Below are 16,335 nucleotides of genomic sequence, written 5' to 3'. Positions count from 1 at the left end.
GACAGTTAAATGCTCTTAAACCTTCAGCAGAACACTGAGGGACAGTTAAATGCTCTTAAACCTTCAACAGAACACTGACAGTTAAATGCTCTTAAACCTTCAGCAGAACACTGAGGGACAGTTAAATGCTCTTAAACCCTCAACAGAACACTGACAGTTAAATGGTCTTAAACTCATAAATATAATGAATCAGTTTGTGATAAATATAATGAATCAGTTCCAAAGTTGACTGCAATTCCAAAGTTGACTGCAATGACATCTGATTTGACCACAACAGTCGAAGTCCAAGCCCCTGTCAGTGTAAGATCTAATGTTCAGGCTCAGCCCCGTGTGTGTGTGTGTGTGTGTGTGTGTGTGTGTGTGTGTGTGTGTGTGTGTGTGTGTGTGTGTGTGTGTGTGTGTGTGTGTGTGTGTGTGTGTGTGTGTGTGTGTGTGTGTGTGTGTGTGTGTGTGTGTGTGTGTGTGTGTGTGTGTGTGTGTGTGTGTTTCAGGTGTTAAACACACTTCTGTATCCCGGTGTAAGAATATGTCAAGATAAATACACAACGCAGAGGACTAAAGGTCAAGAGGACTAAAGGTCAAGAGGACTAAAGGTCAAGAGGGACTTAACAATCAATGGAAATAGTTGTTTTTCTGTAATGGGGAACTAATGATTAATGGGTCAGAGACACAGGAGGAATTTCAGTCCGGGACTCATAGCTACATCTGGCAAGTTCTCATTGGTCCGAATTGTCTATACATTGAGCCTGAAACGAGATACTTGGTATTTGGCCATTGGCCCCAATTTTATTGCAAGGTATTCTAATTGGCCAACCACAGGCTAGGGTTGGGTTATAAATTCCATCCTGTTCTCTTTGTTCTGTGGAGAAGACATTGAGAACAGGGAAGAATGACCATCTACTTCCCAGCTTAACAACAATTTTAATAAATAAAATAACGTTAAACCTTTATTTAACTCGGCAAGTCAGTTAAGAACAAATTCTTACTTACAATGACGGCCTAATCCGGCAAACCCGGACAGCGCTGGGCCAATTGTGCGCCGCCCGGTGGGACTCCCAATCACGGCCGGGTTGTGATACAGCCTGGAATAGAACCAGGGATTGTAGTGACGCCTCAAGCACAGAGATGCAATGCCTTAGACCGCAGCGCCACTAGGGAGCCATATATGAACTATGATTTGTTCTCTTTGAATAAACCTATTTTTCTCCCCCTGATTTGCTTTGTGGTCTGTGTTAACTTCTAACACCAGCCAAGTGGATGAGAAGCTGGAGGGGAGGGGAGTCCCAGAGGACTACTAGGCTCTCTTATACCAACTACAGTATGTAGTGAAGTAGAAGCTCTGTGGAGGTCCCAAATGGCACCCTATTCCCTATATAGTGCACTACTTTAGACCAGAGCCCTATGGCACCCTATTCCCTACATAGTGCACTACTTTAGACGAGGGCCCATATCTCCAGAGTGGCACAGCGGTCTAAGGCACTGCATCTCAGCGCTAGAGGCGTCACTACAGACCCTGGTTCGATCCCGGGCTCTATCACAACCGGCCGTAATCGGGAGTCTCGTAGGGCGACGCACAATTGACCCAGCGTCGTCCCGGTTAGAGGAGGGTTTGGCCGGGGGAGGCCGTCATTGTAAGTAAGATTTTGATCTTAACTGACTTGCCTAGTTAAATAAAGTTTATATAAAAATAAAAAAATAAAATATGGGAGAGTACACTATATATAGGGAATAGGGTGCCATAGGGCCCTGGCCTAAAGTAGTGCACTATATAGGGAATAGGGTGCCTTTTGGGATCTCTGCCTTTTACTCCTAAATAAATCTGCTCCAGATCAATGCAGTCGAGACAATTTTCAAAAAGAGGAAACTGCTGTTCCTTCTCTCTGCTCTCTCTCCCCCCCCATCCCTCTGCCCCTCAGGAACCTTGTCACACCAGCCACCAATGAGATGGGAGAACAGCCAGGTGACACAGAGCATCTGACATATACCACAGAGGCAATGGCAGTGGCACAGTATATTCCTCCAAGGGCATGAGAGAGAGGAGAGGAGAGGAGAGGAGAGGAGAGGAGAGGAGCGGAGCGGAGCGGAGAGAGAAATTTTACTGATAATCTCTAATTGTTTTTTGTTGATATTGTTTTGCCTTTTGTTTATTTCACTTGCTGCCAATAAAGCTTTAAATGAACTGAAAGACAAAGCAAGGAGGGGTTTCTCTGCCATGAAACCATCTACTAAATCAGACGAACCAATCAAAATACTTTAATCAATAATAGAACCAATACCACTATATGGCAGTGAAGTGTTGGGTCCGCTATATGGCAGTGTGGGGTCCACTATATGGCAGTGTGGGGTCCACTATATGGCAGTGTGGGGTCCACTATATGGCAGTGTGGGGTCCACTATACGGCAGTGAAGTGTGGGGTCCACTATACGGCAGTGTGGGGTCCACTATATGGCAGTGAAGTGTGGGGTCCACTATATGGCAGTGAAGTGTGGGGTCCACTATATGGCAGTGAAGTGTGGGGTCCATTATACGGCAGTGTGGGGTCCACTATACGGCAGTGAAGTGTGGGGTCCGCTATATGGCAGTGAAGTGTGGGGTCCACTATATGGCAGTGTGGGGTCCACTATACGGCAGTGAAGTGTGGGGTCCATTATATGGCAGTGAAGTGTGGGGTCCGCTATACGGCAGTGAAGTGTGGGGTCCGCTATACGGCAGTGAAGTGTGGGGTCCGCTATATGGCAGTGAAGTGTGGGGTCCATTATATGGCAGTGTGGGGTCCATTATACGGCAGTGTGGGGTCCATTATACGGCAGTGTGGGGTCCACTATACGGCAGTGAAGTGTGGGGTCCGCTATATGGCAGTGAAGTGTGGGGTCCATTATACGGCAGTGTGGGGTCCACTATACGGCAGTGAAGTGTGGGGTCCGCTATATGGCAGTGAGGTATGGGGTCCACTATATGGCAGTGTGGGGTCCACTATACGGCAGTGAAGTGTGGGGTCCATTATATGGCAGTGAAGTGTGGGGTCCACTATACGGCAGTGTGGGGTCCACTATACGGCAGTGAAGTGTGGGGTCCGCTACATGGCAGTGAAGTGTGGGGTCCACTATATGGCAGTGTGGGGTCCACTATATGGCAGTGAAGTGTGGGGTCCATTATACGGCAGTGTGGGGTCCACTATACGGCAGTGAAGTGTGGGGTCCACTATACGGCAGTGAAGTGTGGGGTCCACTATACGACAGTGAAGTGTGGGGTCCATTATATGGCAGTGAAGTGTGGGGTCCATTATACGGCAGTGTGGGGTCCACTATACGGCAGTGAAGTGTGGGGTCCGCTACATGGCAGTGAAGTGTGGGGTCCACTATATGGCAGTGTGGGGTCCACTATATGGCAGTGAAGTGTGGGGTCCATTATACGGCAGTGTGGGGTCCACTATATGGCAGTGAAGTGTGGGGTCCACTATACGGCAGTGAAGTGTGGGGTCCACTATACGACAGTGAAGTGTGGGGTCCACTATACGACAGTGAAGTGTGGGGTCCACTATACGGCAGTGAAGTGTGGGGTCCACTATATGACAGTGAAGTGTGGGGTCCACTATATGGCAGTGAAGTGTGGGGTCCACTATACGACAGTGAAGTGTGGGGTCCACTATACGGCAGTGAAGTGTGGGGTCCACTATATGACAGTGAAGTGTGGGGTCCACTATATGGCAGTGAAGTGTGGGGTCCACTATATGGCAGTGAAGTGTGGGGTCCACTATATGGCAGTGAAGTGTGGGGTCCACTATATGGCAGTGAAGTGTGGGGTCCACTATATGGCAGTGAAGTGTGGGGTCCACTATATGGCAGTGAAGTGTGGGGTCCACTATATGGCAGTGAAGTGTGGGGTCCACTATATGGCAGTGAAGTGTGGGGTCCACTATATGGCAGTGAAGTGTGGGGTCCACTATATGGCAGTGAAGTGTGGGGTCCACTATATGGCAGTGAAACATTTGACAAATGGGACTGAAACATTGCATGCGGAATTCTGTTAGAGCATCACCATGGTACAGAGAAACTCCAAACAACGCATACAGGGCAGGAATTAGATCACTTCCCTATTCTGATTAATATCCACAAAAGGATTCACCAAATGTTATAATAATTTAGAAACAAGTGACAATTCCTAAGCCATCAAATGTCAAGAGAAGAGTCCCCTCAGCCAGCTGGTTCTGATCATAGAGTCCCCTCAGTCAGCTGGTTCTGACCAGAGTCCCCTCAGTCAGCTGGTTCTGACCATAGAGTCCCCTCAGTCAGCTGGTTCTGACCATAGAGTCCCCTCAGTCAGCTGGTTCTGACCATAGAGTCCCCTCAGTCAGCTGGTTCTGACCATAGAGTCCCCTCAGTCAGCTGGTTCTGACCATAGAGTCCCCTCAGTCAGCTGGTTCTGACCATAGAGTCCCCTCAGTCAGCTAGTTCTGACCATAGAGTCCCCTCAGTCAGCTGGTTCTGACCATAGAGTCCCCTCAGTCAGCTGGTTCTGACCATAGAGTCCCCTCAGTCAGCTGGTTCTGACCATAGAGTCCCCTCAGCCAGCTGGTTCTGACCATAGAGTCCCCTCAGTCAGCTGGTTCTGACCATAGAGTCCCCTCAGTCAGCTGGTTCTGACCATAGAGTCCCCTCAGTCAGCTGGTTCTGACCATAGAGTCCCCTCGGTCAGCTGGTTCTGACCATAGAGTCCCCTCGGTCAGCTGGTTCTGACCATAGAGTCCCCTCGGTCAGCTGGTTCTGACCATAGAGTCCCCTCGGTCAGCTGGTTCTGACCATAGAGTCCCCTCGGTCAGCTGGTTCTGACCATAGAGTCCCATCGGTCAGCTGGTTCTGACCATAGAGTCCCCTCGGTCAGCTGGTTCTGACCATAGAGTCCCCTCGGTCAGCTGGTTCTGACCATAGAGTCCCCTCGGTCAGCTGGTTCTGACCATAGAGTCCCCTCGGTCAGCTGGTTCTGACCATAGAGTCCCCTCGGTCAGCTGGTTCTGACCATAGAGTCCCCTCGGTCAGCTGGTTCTGATCATAGAGTCCCCTCGGTCAGCTGGTTCTGACCAGAGTCCCCTCAGTCAGCTGGTTCTGATCATAGAGTCCCCTCAGTCAGCTGGTTCTGACCATAGAGTCCCCTCAGTCAGCTAGTTCTGACCATAGAGTCCCCTCAGTCAGCTGGTTCTGACCATAGAGTCCCCTCAGTCAGCTGGTTCTGACCATAGAGTCCCCTCAGTCAGCTGGTTCTGACCATAGAGTCCCCTCAGTCAGCTGGTTCTGACCATAGAGTCCCCTCAGTCAGCTAGTTCTGACCATAGAGTCCCCTCAGTCAGCTGGTTCTGACCATAGAGTCCCCTCAGCCAGCTGGTTCTGACCATAGAGTCCCCTCAGTCAGCTGGTTCTGATCATAGAGTCCCCTCAGCCAGCTGGTTCTGACCATAGAGTCCCCTCAGTCAGCTGGTTCTGACCATAGAGTCCCTTCAGTCAGCTGGTTCTGACCATAGAGTCCCCTCAGTCAGCTAGTTCTGACCATAGAGTCCCTTCAGTCAGCTGGTTCTGACCAGAGTCCCCTCAGTCAGCTGGTTCTGACCATAGAGTCCCCTCAGTCAGCTGGTTCTGACCATAGAGTCCCCTCAGCCAGCTGGTTCTGACCATAGAGTCCCCTCAGCCAGCTGGTTCTGACCATAGAGTCCCCTCAGCCAGCTGGTTCTGACCATAGAGTCCCCTCAGCCAGCTGGTTCTGACCATAGAGTCCCCTCAGCCAGCTGGTTCTGACCATAGAGTCCCCTCAGCCAGCTGGTTCTGACCATAGAGTCCCCTCAGCCAGCTGGTTCTGACCATAGAGTCCCCTCAGTCAGCTGGTTCTGACCATAGAGTCCCCTCAGTCAGCTGGTTCTGACCATAGAGTCCCCTCAGTCAGCTGGTTCTGACCATAGAGTCCCCTCAGTCAGCTGGTTCTGACCATAGAGTCCCCTCAGTCAGCTGGTTCTGACCATAGAGTCCCCTCAGTCAGCTGGTTCTGACCATAGAGTCCCCTCAGTCAGCTGGTTCTGACCATAGAGTCCCCTCAGTCAGCTGGTTCTGACCATAGAGTCCCCTCAGTCAGCTGGTTCTGACCATAGAGTCCCCTCAGTCAGCTGGTTCTGACCATAGAGTCCCCTCAGTCAGCTGGTTCTGACCATAGAGTCCCCTCGGCCAGCTGGTTCTGACCATAGAGTCCCCTCAGTCAGCTGGTTCTGACCATAGAGTCCCCTCAGTCAGCTGGTTCTGACCATAGAGTCCCCTCAGTCAGCTGGTTCTGACCATAGAGTCCCCTCAGCCAGCTGGTTCTGACCATAGAGTCCCCTCAGTCAGCTGGTTCTGACCATAGAGTCCCCTCAGTCAGCTGGTTCTGACCATAGAGTCCCCTCAGTCAGCTGGTTCTGACCATAGAGTCCCCTCAGTCAGCTGGTTCTGACCAGAGTCCCCTCAGTCAGCTGGTTCTGACCATAGAGTCCCCTCAGTCAGCTGGTTCTGACCATAGAGTCCCCTCAGTCAGCTGGTTCTGACCATAGAGTCCCCTCAGTCAGCTGGTTCTGACCATAGAGTCCCCTCAGCCAGCTGGTTCTGACCATAGAGTCCCCTCAGTCAGCTGGTTCTGACCATAGAGTCCCCTCAGCCAGCTGGTTCTGACCATAGAGTCCCCTCAGTCAGCTGGTTCTGACCATAGAGTCCCCTCAGCCAGCTGGTTCTGACCATAGAGTCCCCTCAGTCAGCTGGTTCTGACCATAGAGTCCCCTCAGTCAGCTGGTTCTGACCATAGAGTCCCCTCAGTCAGCTGGTTCTGACCAGAGTCCCCTCAGTCAGCTGGTTCTGACCATAGAGTCCCCTCAGTCAGCTGGTTCTGACCATAGAGTCCCCTCAGTCAGCTGGTTCTGACCATAGAGTCCCCTCAGTCAGCTGGTTCTGACCATAGAGTCCCCTCAGTCAGCTGGTTCTGACCATAGAGTCCCCTCAGTCAGCTGGTTCTGACCATAGAGTCCCCTCAGTCAGCTGGTTCTGATCATAGAGTCCCCTCAGTCAGCTGGTTCTGACCATAGAGTCCCCTCAGCCAGCTGGTTCTGACCATAGAGTCCCCTCAGTCAGCTGGTTCTGACCAGAGTCCCCTCAGTCAGCTGGTTCTGACCATAGAGTCCCCTCAGTCAGCTGGTTCTGACCATAGAGTCCCCTCAGTCAGCTGGTTCTGACCATAGAGTCCCCTCAGTCAGCTGGTTCTGACCATAGAGTCCCCTCAGTCAGCTGGTTCTGACCATAGAGTCCCCTCAGTCAGCTGGTTCTGACCATAGAGTCCCCTCAGTCAGCTGGTTCTGACCATAGAGTCCCCTCAGTCAGCTGGTTCTGACCATAGAGTCCCCTCAGTCAGCTGGTTCTGACCATAGAGTCCCCTCAGTCAGCTGGTTCTGACCAGAGTCCCCTCAGTCAGCTGGTTCTGACCATAGAGTCCCCTCAGTCAGCTGGTTCTGACCATAGAGTCCCCTCAGTCAGCTGGTTCTGACCATAGAGTCCCCTCAGTCAGCTGGTGCTGACCAGAGTCCCCTCAGTCAGCTGGTTCTGACCAGAGTCCCCTCAGTCAGCTGGTTCTGACCATAGAGTCCCCTCAGTCAGCTGGTTCTGACCATAGAGTCCCCTCAGTCAGCTGGTTCTGACCAGAGTCCCCTCAGTCAGCTGGTTCTGACCAGAGTCCCCTCAGTCAGCTGGTTCTGACCAGAGTCCCCTCAGTCAGCTGGTTCTGACCATAGAGTCCCCTCAGTCAGCTGGTTCTGACCATAGAGTCCCCTCAGTCAGCTGGTTCTGACCATAGAGTCCCCTCAGTCAGCTGGTTCTGACCATAGAGTCCCCTCAGTCAGCTGGTTCTGACCAGAGTCCCCTCAGTCAGCTGGTTCTGACCAGAGTCCCCTCAGTCAGCTGGTTCTGACCAGAGTCCCCTCAGTCAGCTGGTTCTGACCATAGAGTCCCCTCAGTCAGCTGGTTCTGACCATAGAGTCCCCTCAGTCAGCTGGTTCTGACCATAGAGTCCCCTCAGTCAGCTGGTTCTGACCATAGAGTCCCCTCAGTCAGCTGGTTCTGACCATAGAGTCCCCTCAGTCAGCTGGTTCTGACCATAGAGTCCCCTCAGTCAGCTGGTTCTGACCAGAGTCCCCTCAGTCAGCTGGTTCTGACCAGAGTCCCCTCAGTCAGCTGGTTCTGACCAGAGTCCCCTCAGTCAGCTGGTTCTGACCATAGAGTCCCCTCAGTCAGCTGGTTCTGACCATAGAGTCCCCTCAGTCAGCTGGTTCTGACCATAGAGTCCCCTCAGTCAGCTGGTTCTGACCATAGAGTCCCCTCAGTCAGCTGGTTCTGACCATAGAGTCCCCTCAGTCAGCTGGTTCTGACCATAGAGTCCCCTCAGTCAGCTGGTTCTGACCAGAGTCCCCTCAGTCAGCTGGTTCTGACCAGAGTCCCCTCAGTCAGCTGGTTCTGACCAGAGTCCCCTCAGTCAGCTGGTTCTGACCATAGAGTCCCCTCAGTCAGCTGGTTCTGACCATAGAGTCCCCTCAGTCAGCTGGTTCTGACCATAGAGTCCCCTCAGTCAGCTGGTTCTGACCATAGAGTCCCCTCAGTCAGCTGGTTCTGACCATAGAGTCCCCTCAGTCAGCTGGTTCTGACCATAGAGTCCCCTCAGTCAGCTGGTTCTGACCAGAGTCCCCTCAGTCAGCTGGTTCTGACCAGAGTCCCCTCAGTCAGCTGGTTCTGACCAGAGTCCCCTCAGTCAGCTGGTTCTGACCATAGAGTCCCCTCAGTCAGCTGGTTCTGACCATAGAGTCCCCTCAGTCAGCTGGTTCTGACCATAGAGTCCCCTCAGTCAGCTGGTTCTGACCATAGAGTCCCCTCAGTCAGCTGGTTCTGACCATAGAGTCCCCTCAGTCAGCTGGTTCTGACCATAGAGTCCCCTCAGTCAGCTGGTTCTGACCAGAGTCCCCTCAGTCAGCTGGTTCTGACCAGAGTCCCCTCAGTCAGCTGGTTCTGACCAGAGTCCCCTCAGTCAGCTGGTTCTGACCATAGAGTCCCCTCAGTCAGCTGGTTCTGACCATAGAGTCCCCTCAGTCAGCTGGTTCTGACCATAGAGTCCCCTCAGTCAGCTGGTTCTGACCATAGAGTCCCCTCAGTCAGCTGGTTCTGACCATAGAGTCCCCTCAGTCAGCTGGTTCTGACCATAGAGTCCCCTCAGTCAGCTGGTTCTGACCATAGAGTCCCCTCAGTCAGCTGGTTCTGACCAGAGTCCCCTCAGTCAGCTGGTTCTGACCAGAGTCCCCTCAGTCAGCTGGTTCTGACCAGAGTCCCCTCAGTCAGCTGGTTCTGACCATAGAGTCCCCTCAGTCAGCTGGTTCTGACCATAGAGTCCCCTCAGTCAGCTGGTTCTGACCATAGAGTCCCCTCAGTCAGCTGGTTCTGACCATAGAGTCCCCTCAGTCAGCTGGTTCTGACCATAGAGTCCCCTCAGTCAGCTGGTTCTGACCATAGAGTCCCCTCAGTCAGCTGGTTCTGACCATAGAGTCCCCTCAGTCAGCTGGTTCTGACCAGAGTCCCCTCAGTCAGCTGGTTCTGACCAGAGTCCCCTCAGTCAGCTGGTTCTGACCAGAGTCCCCTCAGTCAGCTGGTTCTGACCAGAGTCCCCTCAGTCAGCTGGTTCTGACCAGAGTCCCCTCAGTCAGCTGGTTCTGACCATAGAGTCCCCTCAGTCAGCTGGTTCTGACCATAGAGTCCCCTCAGTCAGCTGGTTCTGACCATAGAGTCCCCTCAGTCAGCTGGTTCTGACCATAGAGTCCCCTCAGTCAGCTGGTTCTGACCATAGAGTCCCCTCAGTCAGCTGGTTCTGACCATAGAGTCCCCTCAGTCAGCTGGTTCTGACCATAGAGTCCCCTCAGTCAGCTGGTTCTGACCATAGAGTCCCCTCAGTCAGCTGGTTCTGACCATAGAGTCCCCTCAGTCAGCTGGTTCTGACCATAGAGTCCCCTCAGTCAGCTGGTTCTGACCATAGAGTCCCCTCAGTCAGCTGGTTCTGACCATAGAGTCCCCTCAGTCAGCTGGTTCTGACCATAGAGTCCCCTCAGTCAGCTGGTTCTGACCATAGAGTCCCCTCAGTCAGCTGGTTCTGACCATAGAGTCCCCTCAGTCAGCTGGTTCTGACCATAGAGTCCCCTCAGTCAGCTGGTTCTGACCATAGAGTCCCCTCAGTCAGCTGGTTCTGACCATAGAGTCCCCTCAGCCAGCTGGTTCTGACCATAGAGTCCCCTCAGTCAGCTGGTTCTGACCAGAGTCCCCTCAGTCAGCTGGTTCTGACCATAGAGTCCCCTCAGTCAGCTGGTGCTGACCATAGAGTCCCCTCAGTCAGCTGGTGCTGACCATAGAGTCCCCTCAGTCAGCTGGTTCTGACCAGAGTCCCCTCAGTCAGCTGGTTCTGACCAGAGTCCCCTCAGTCAGCTGGTTCTGACCAAGAGTCCCCTCAGTCAGCTGGTTCTGACCAGAGTCCCCTCAGTCAGCTGGTTCTGACCAGAGTCCCCTCAGTCAGCTGGTTCTGACCATAGAGTCCCCTCAGTCAGCTGGTTCTGACCATAGAGTCCCCTCAGTCAGCTGGTTCTGACCATAGAGTCCCCTCAGCCAGCTGGTTCTGACCATAGAGTCCCCTCAGTCAGCTGGTTCTGACCATAGAGTCCCCTCAGTCAGCTGGTTCTGACCATAGAGTCCCCTCAGTCAGCTGGTTCTGACCATAGAGTCCCCTCAGTCAGCTGGTTCTGACCATAGAGTCCCCTCAGTCAGCTGGTTCTGACCAGAGTCCCCTCAGTCAGCTGGTTCTGACCAGAGTCCCCTCAGTCAGCTGGTTCTGACCAGAGTCCCCTCAGTCAGCTGGTTCTGACCATAGAGTCCCCTCAGTCAGCTGGTTCTGACCATAGAGTCCCCTCAGCCAGCTGGTTCTGACCATAGAGTCCCCTCAGCCAGCTGGTTCTGACCATAGAGTCCCCTCAGTCAGCTGGTTCTGACCATAGAGTCCCCTCAGCCAGCTGGTTCTGACCATAGAGTCCCCTCAGCCAGCTGGTTCTGACCATAGAGTCCCCTCAGTCAGCTGGTTCTGACCATAAAGTCCCTTCAGTCAGCTGGTTCTGACCATAGAGTCCCCTCAGCCAGCTGGTTCTGACCATAGAGTCCCCTCAGTCAGCTGGTTCTGACCATAGAGTCCCCTCAGTCAGCTGGTTCTGACCATAAAGTCCCTTCAGTCAGCTGGTTCTGACCATAGAGTCCCCTCAGCCAGCTGGTTCTGACCATAGAGTCCCCTCAGCCAGCTGGTTCTGACCATAGAGTCCCCTCAGTCAGCTGGTTCTGACCATAAAGTCCCTTCAGTCAGCTGGTTCTGACCATAGAGTCCCCTCAGCCAGCTGGTTCTGACCATAGAGTCCCCTCAGCCAGCTGGTTCTGACCATAGAGTCCCCTCAGCCAGCTGGTTCTGACCATAGAGTCCCCTCAGTCAGCTGGTTCTGAGGCTCAGTTCACTAAGCCCTACCAACCCAACAAAGCCTCAGGACAGCACTCAAATCTGGCACAAACAAATCAATTGCTATTTGTCTCTAAACAGACAGTAGCACGGTGGCAGACTATCTGACCACTGTGACTGATAGAAAACTGAGGAAAACACAGACTATGTACAGACTCATTGAACACAGCCTGGCACAGACCAATCTGGTTGCCCACAGAGGACAGGATGTGCATACTCTGCCGTCAGAGGTCGAGACAGAGATGCATTTTCTCCTACACTGACAGAACTATACAGACTTACAGGCAATTTTCTTTCCCAAAATTGAAAACAAATATAACCATTTTGAAACCAAAACAGAAAAAGGAGAAAATCTACTGGGAGAACAACCCTTTGTACCATATTAGATGCAGAATATGTAACTTCCTGCCACACCCGGAGAGACAGCCAGTAGAACGACCAATCAGAACATTACTACCTGTAGAACGACCAATCAGATCATTACTACCTGTAGAACAACCAATCAGAACATTACTAGCTGTAGACCAACCAATCAGAACATTACTACATGTAGAACAACCAATCAGAACATTACTAGCTGTAGACCAACCAATCAGAACATTACTACATGTAGAACAACCAATCAGAACATTACTACCTGTAGAACAACCAATCAGAACATTACTACCTGTAGACCAACCAATCAGAACATTACTACCTGTAGACCAACCAATCAGAACATTACTACCTGTAGACCAACCAATCAGATCATTAACATTACTACCTGTAGACCAACCAATCAGATCATTAACATTACTACCTGTAGACCAACCAATCAGAACATTACTACCTGTAGACCAACCAATCAGATCATTAACATTACTACCTGTAGAACAACCAATCAGAACATTAACATTACTACCTGTAGAACAACCAATCAGAACATTACTACCTGTAGACCAACCAATTAGATCATTAACATTACTACCTGTAGAACAACCAATCAGATCATTAACATTACTACCTGTAGAACAACCAATCAGAACATTACTACCTGTAGAACAACCAATCAGAACATTAACATTACTACATGTAGAACAACCAATCAGAACATTAACATTACTACATGTAGAACAACCAATCAGAACATTACTACCTGTAGAACAACCAATCAGAACATTAACATTACTACATGTAGAACAACCAATCAGAACATTAACATTACTACATGTAGAACAACCAATCAGAACATTACTACATGTAGAACAACCAATCAGAACATTACTACCTGTAGAACAACCAATCAGAACATTACTACCTGTAGAACAACCAATCAGAACATTACTACCTGTAGAACAACCAATCAGAACATTACTACCTGTAGAACAACCAATCAGAACATTAACATTACTACCTGTAGAACAACCAATCAGAACATTACTACATGTAGAACAACCAATCAGATCATTAACATTACTACCTGTAGAACAACCAATCAGAACATTACTACATGTAGAACAACCAATCAGATCATTAACATTACTACCTGTAGAACAACCAATCAGAACATTACTACATGTAGAACAACCAATCAGATCATTAACATTACTACCTGTAGAACAACCAATCAGAACATTAACATTACTACCTGTAGAACAACCAATCAGAACATTACTACATGTAGAACAACCAATCAGATCATTAACATTACTACCTGTGTGTTTCTCACTAGTTCAGTGTTGTCCTCGTCCGTTTCTTACTGTAGTGTCTGTTAGTTGTTACTACTCATTGAGTATTATTATGTTTCCTATTAGTATCTGTCATCATTGATTTGATGTTGTGTCTACGGTGGCCTCCACTAGTATTGGCACCCTTGGTAAATATGAGCAAAACGGGCTGTGAAATGTTTTTCTATTGTTTATTCTCTTGGTCTTTCATTCAAAATATTCACAAAAATCGAACCTTTAATTAAAATCAAATAAATGAAAGAGAAAAAAAATTATCATAAAATTATCATAAAACAAATATTTTTCTTAAATATATACATGTGCCACAATTATTGGCACCCCTTCATTCAATAATTCGTGCAACCTCTCTTTGCCAAGACAACTGCTCTGAGTCTTCTCCTATAATGGGTAATGAGGTCGGAGAACACATGGCAAGAGATCTGAGACTATTTCTCCATACAGAATCTCTCCAGATCTTTCAGATTCCCAGGTCCACGCTTGTGGACTCTCTTCAGCCCGTCCCATAGGTTTTCTATGGGGTTTAGGTCAGGGGACTGGGACGGCCATGGAAAAACCTTAAGTCTGTGGTCAGTGTGTTGATTTTGAGGTGTGCTTTGGATCATTGTTCTGCTGGAAGATCCAACCACGACCCAGTTTAAGCTTCCTAGCAGAGTCAGGTTTTGATTTAATATCTGCTGGTACGTGATGGAGTCCATGATACCATGTATCCTAACAAGTGGTCCAGGTCCTTTGGAAGAAAAACAGCCCCACAACATCAAACATCCACCACGTACTTCACAGTGGGAATGAGGTACTTTTCTGCATGGCTATCTTTCTGTCAAAAAGCTCTGTTTCGGTCTCATCTGACCATAGAACCCCGGTCCCATTGAAAGTTCCAGTAACGTTTTGCAAACAGTTTGATGGCAGCAATTTTTATTTTATTTTATGGCAACCCTCGCAAACAACTTGTGGTTATGTAGACGGCGTCTGATCGTAGTTTAAGACTTTGACCCCAAGACCCAACCAACTAACGTCTGTAAATTCTCCAGCTGTGATCCTTGGAGATTTTTTTGTTGGTCCACTCGATCCATCCTCCTCACTGTGCTCGGGGTCAATATAGACACACATCCTCTTCCAGGCCCCATTGTTAACATCTCCAGTTGCTTTAAACTTCTTAATTAGAGATGGAGGAAATGGGCATTTCCAACCGCTGAGCGATGTTCTTATAGCCATTTCCTGATTTGTGCAGCTCAACAACCGTTTGGCGCACATCCTTTCTGTATTCTCGGGTCTTTCCAATCGTGACGGATGACTATGTGTCACCACATATTTATACCCCAGTGAAACAGGAAGTTATGGCTTACCACTTAAGTGTTCCTAATCACTCAGATATGAATGGGAATATACTTCAGTTAGATTTTACTCATAAGAATTACGACGGGTGCCAAAAATTGTGGCACAAATGTTTTGGAGAAAAATATTAATTCCACTTTTCTTTTTTTTTCATTAAAAAATGTTAGATTTTTTGTGAATATTTTAAAATGAAACACTAAGAGAATAAACAGCCAAGAAATGTTTTTCACAGCCTGTTTTGCTCATATTTACCAAGGTGCCAATATTAGCAGAGGGCACTGTATGTATATATATATACAGTGGGGAGAACAAGTATTTGATACACTGCCGATTTTGCAGGTTTTCCTACTTACAAAGCATGTAGAGGTCTGTAATTTTTATCATAGGTACACTTCAACTGTGAGAGACGGAATCTAAAACAAAAATCCAGAAAATCACATTGTATGATTTTTAAGTAATTCATTTGCATTTTATTGCATGACATAAGTATTTGATACATCAGAAAAGCAGAACTTAATATTTGGTACAGAAACCTTTGTTTGCAATTACAGAGATCATACGTTTCCCGTAGTTCTTGACCAGGTTTGCACACACTGCAGCAGGGATTTTGGCCCACTCCTCCATACAGACCTTCTCCAGATCCTTCAGGTTTCGGGGCTGTCGCTGGGCAATACGGACATTCAGCTCCCTCCAAAGATTTTCTATTGGGTTCAGGTCTGGAGACTGGCTAGGCCACTCCAGGACCTTGAGATGCTTCTTACGGAGCCACTCCTTAGTTGCCCTGGCTGTGTGTTTCGGGTCGTTGTCATGCTGGAAGACCCAGCCACGACCCATCTTCAATGCTCTTACTGAGGGAAGGAGGTTGTTGGCCAAGATCTCGCGATACATGGCCCCATCCATCCTCCCCTCAATACGGTGCAGTCGTCCTGTCCCCTTTGCAGAAAAGCATCCCCAAGAATGATGTTTCCACCTCCATGCTTCACGGTTGGGATGGTGTTCTTGGGGTTGTACTCATCCTTCTTCTTCCTCCAAACACGGCGAGTGGACTTTAGACCAAAAAGCTCTATTTTTGTCTCATCAGACCACATGACCTTCTCCCATTCCTCCTCTGGATCATCCAGATGGTCATTGGCAAACTTCAGACGGGCCTGGACTTGCGCTGGCTTGAGCAGGGGGACCTTGTGTGCGCTGCAGGATTTTAATCCATGACGGCGTAGTGTGTTACTAATGGTTTTCTTTGAGACTGTGGTCCCAGCTCTCTTCAGGTCATTGACCAGGTCCTGCCGTGTAGTTCTGGGCTGATCCCTCACCTTCCTCATGATCATTGATGCCCCACGAGGTGAGATCTTGCATGGAGCCCCAGACCGAGGGTGATTGACCATCATCTTGAACTTCTTCTATTTTCTTCTATTTTCTAATAATTGCGCCAACAGTTGTTGCCTTCTCACCAAGCTGCTTGCCTATTGTCCTGTAGCCCATCCCAGCCTTGTGCAGGTCTACAATTTTATCCCTGATGTCCTTACACAGCTCTCTGGTCTTGGCCATTGTGGAGAGGTTGGAGTCTGTTTGATTGAGTGTGTGGACAGGTGTCTTTTATACAGGTAACGAGTTCAAACAGGTGCAGTTAATACAGGTAATGAGTGGAGAACAGGAGGGCTTCTTAAAGAAAAACTAACAGGACTGTGAGAGCCGGAATTC

The 16,335-nt window shown here is 49.5% G+C and overlaps 1 protein-coding gene across 3 annotated transcripts in view; it reads right to left on the bottom strand.

The window, feature by feature from the left end:
- Nucleotides 1-16,335, bottom strand: part of LOC139531480 (nuclear receptor coactivator 2-like) — a 192,283-nt gene that overhangs the window by 143,130 nt on the left and 32,818 nt on the right. The gene's annotated exons all lie outside the window — the stretch shown is intronic.

The sequence above is a fragment of the Salvelinus alpinus genome, chromosome 10, assembly GCF_045679555.1.
Source record: "Salvelinus alpinus chromosome 10, SLU_Salpinus.1, whole genome shotgun sequence".
Taxonomy (NCBI): Eukaryota; Metazoa; Chordata; class Actinopteri; order Salmoniformes; family Salmonidae; genus Salvelinus; species Salvelinus alpinus.
The sequence above is the reverse complement of the archived record's forward strand: the minus strand, read 5'-3'. Positions and strand labels throughout refer to the sequence as shown.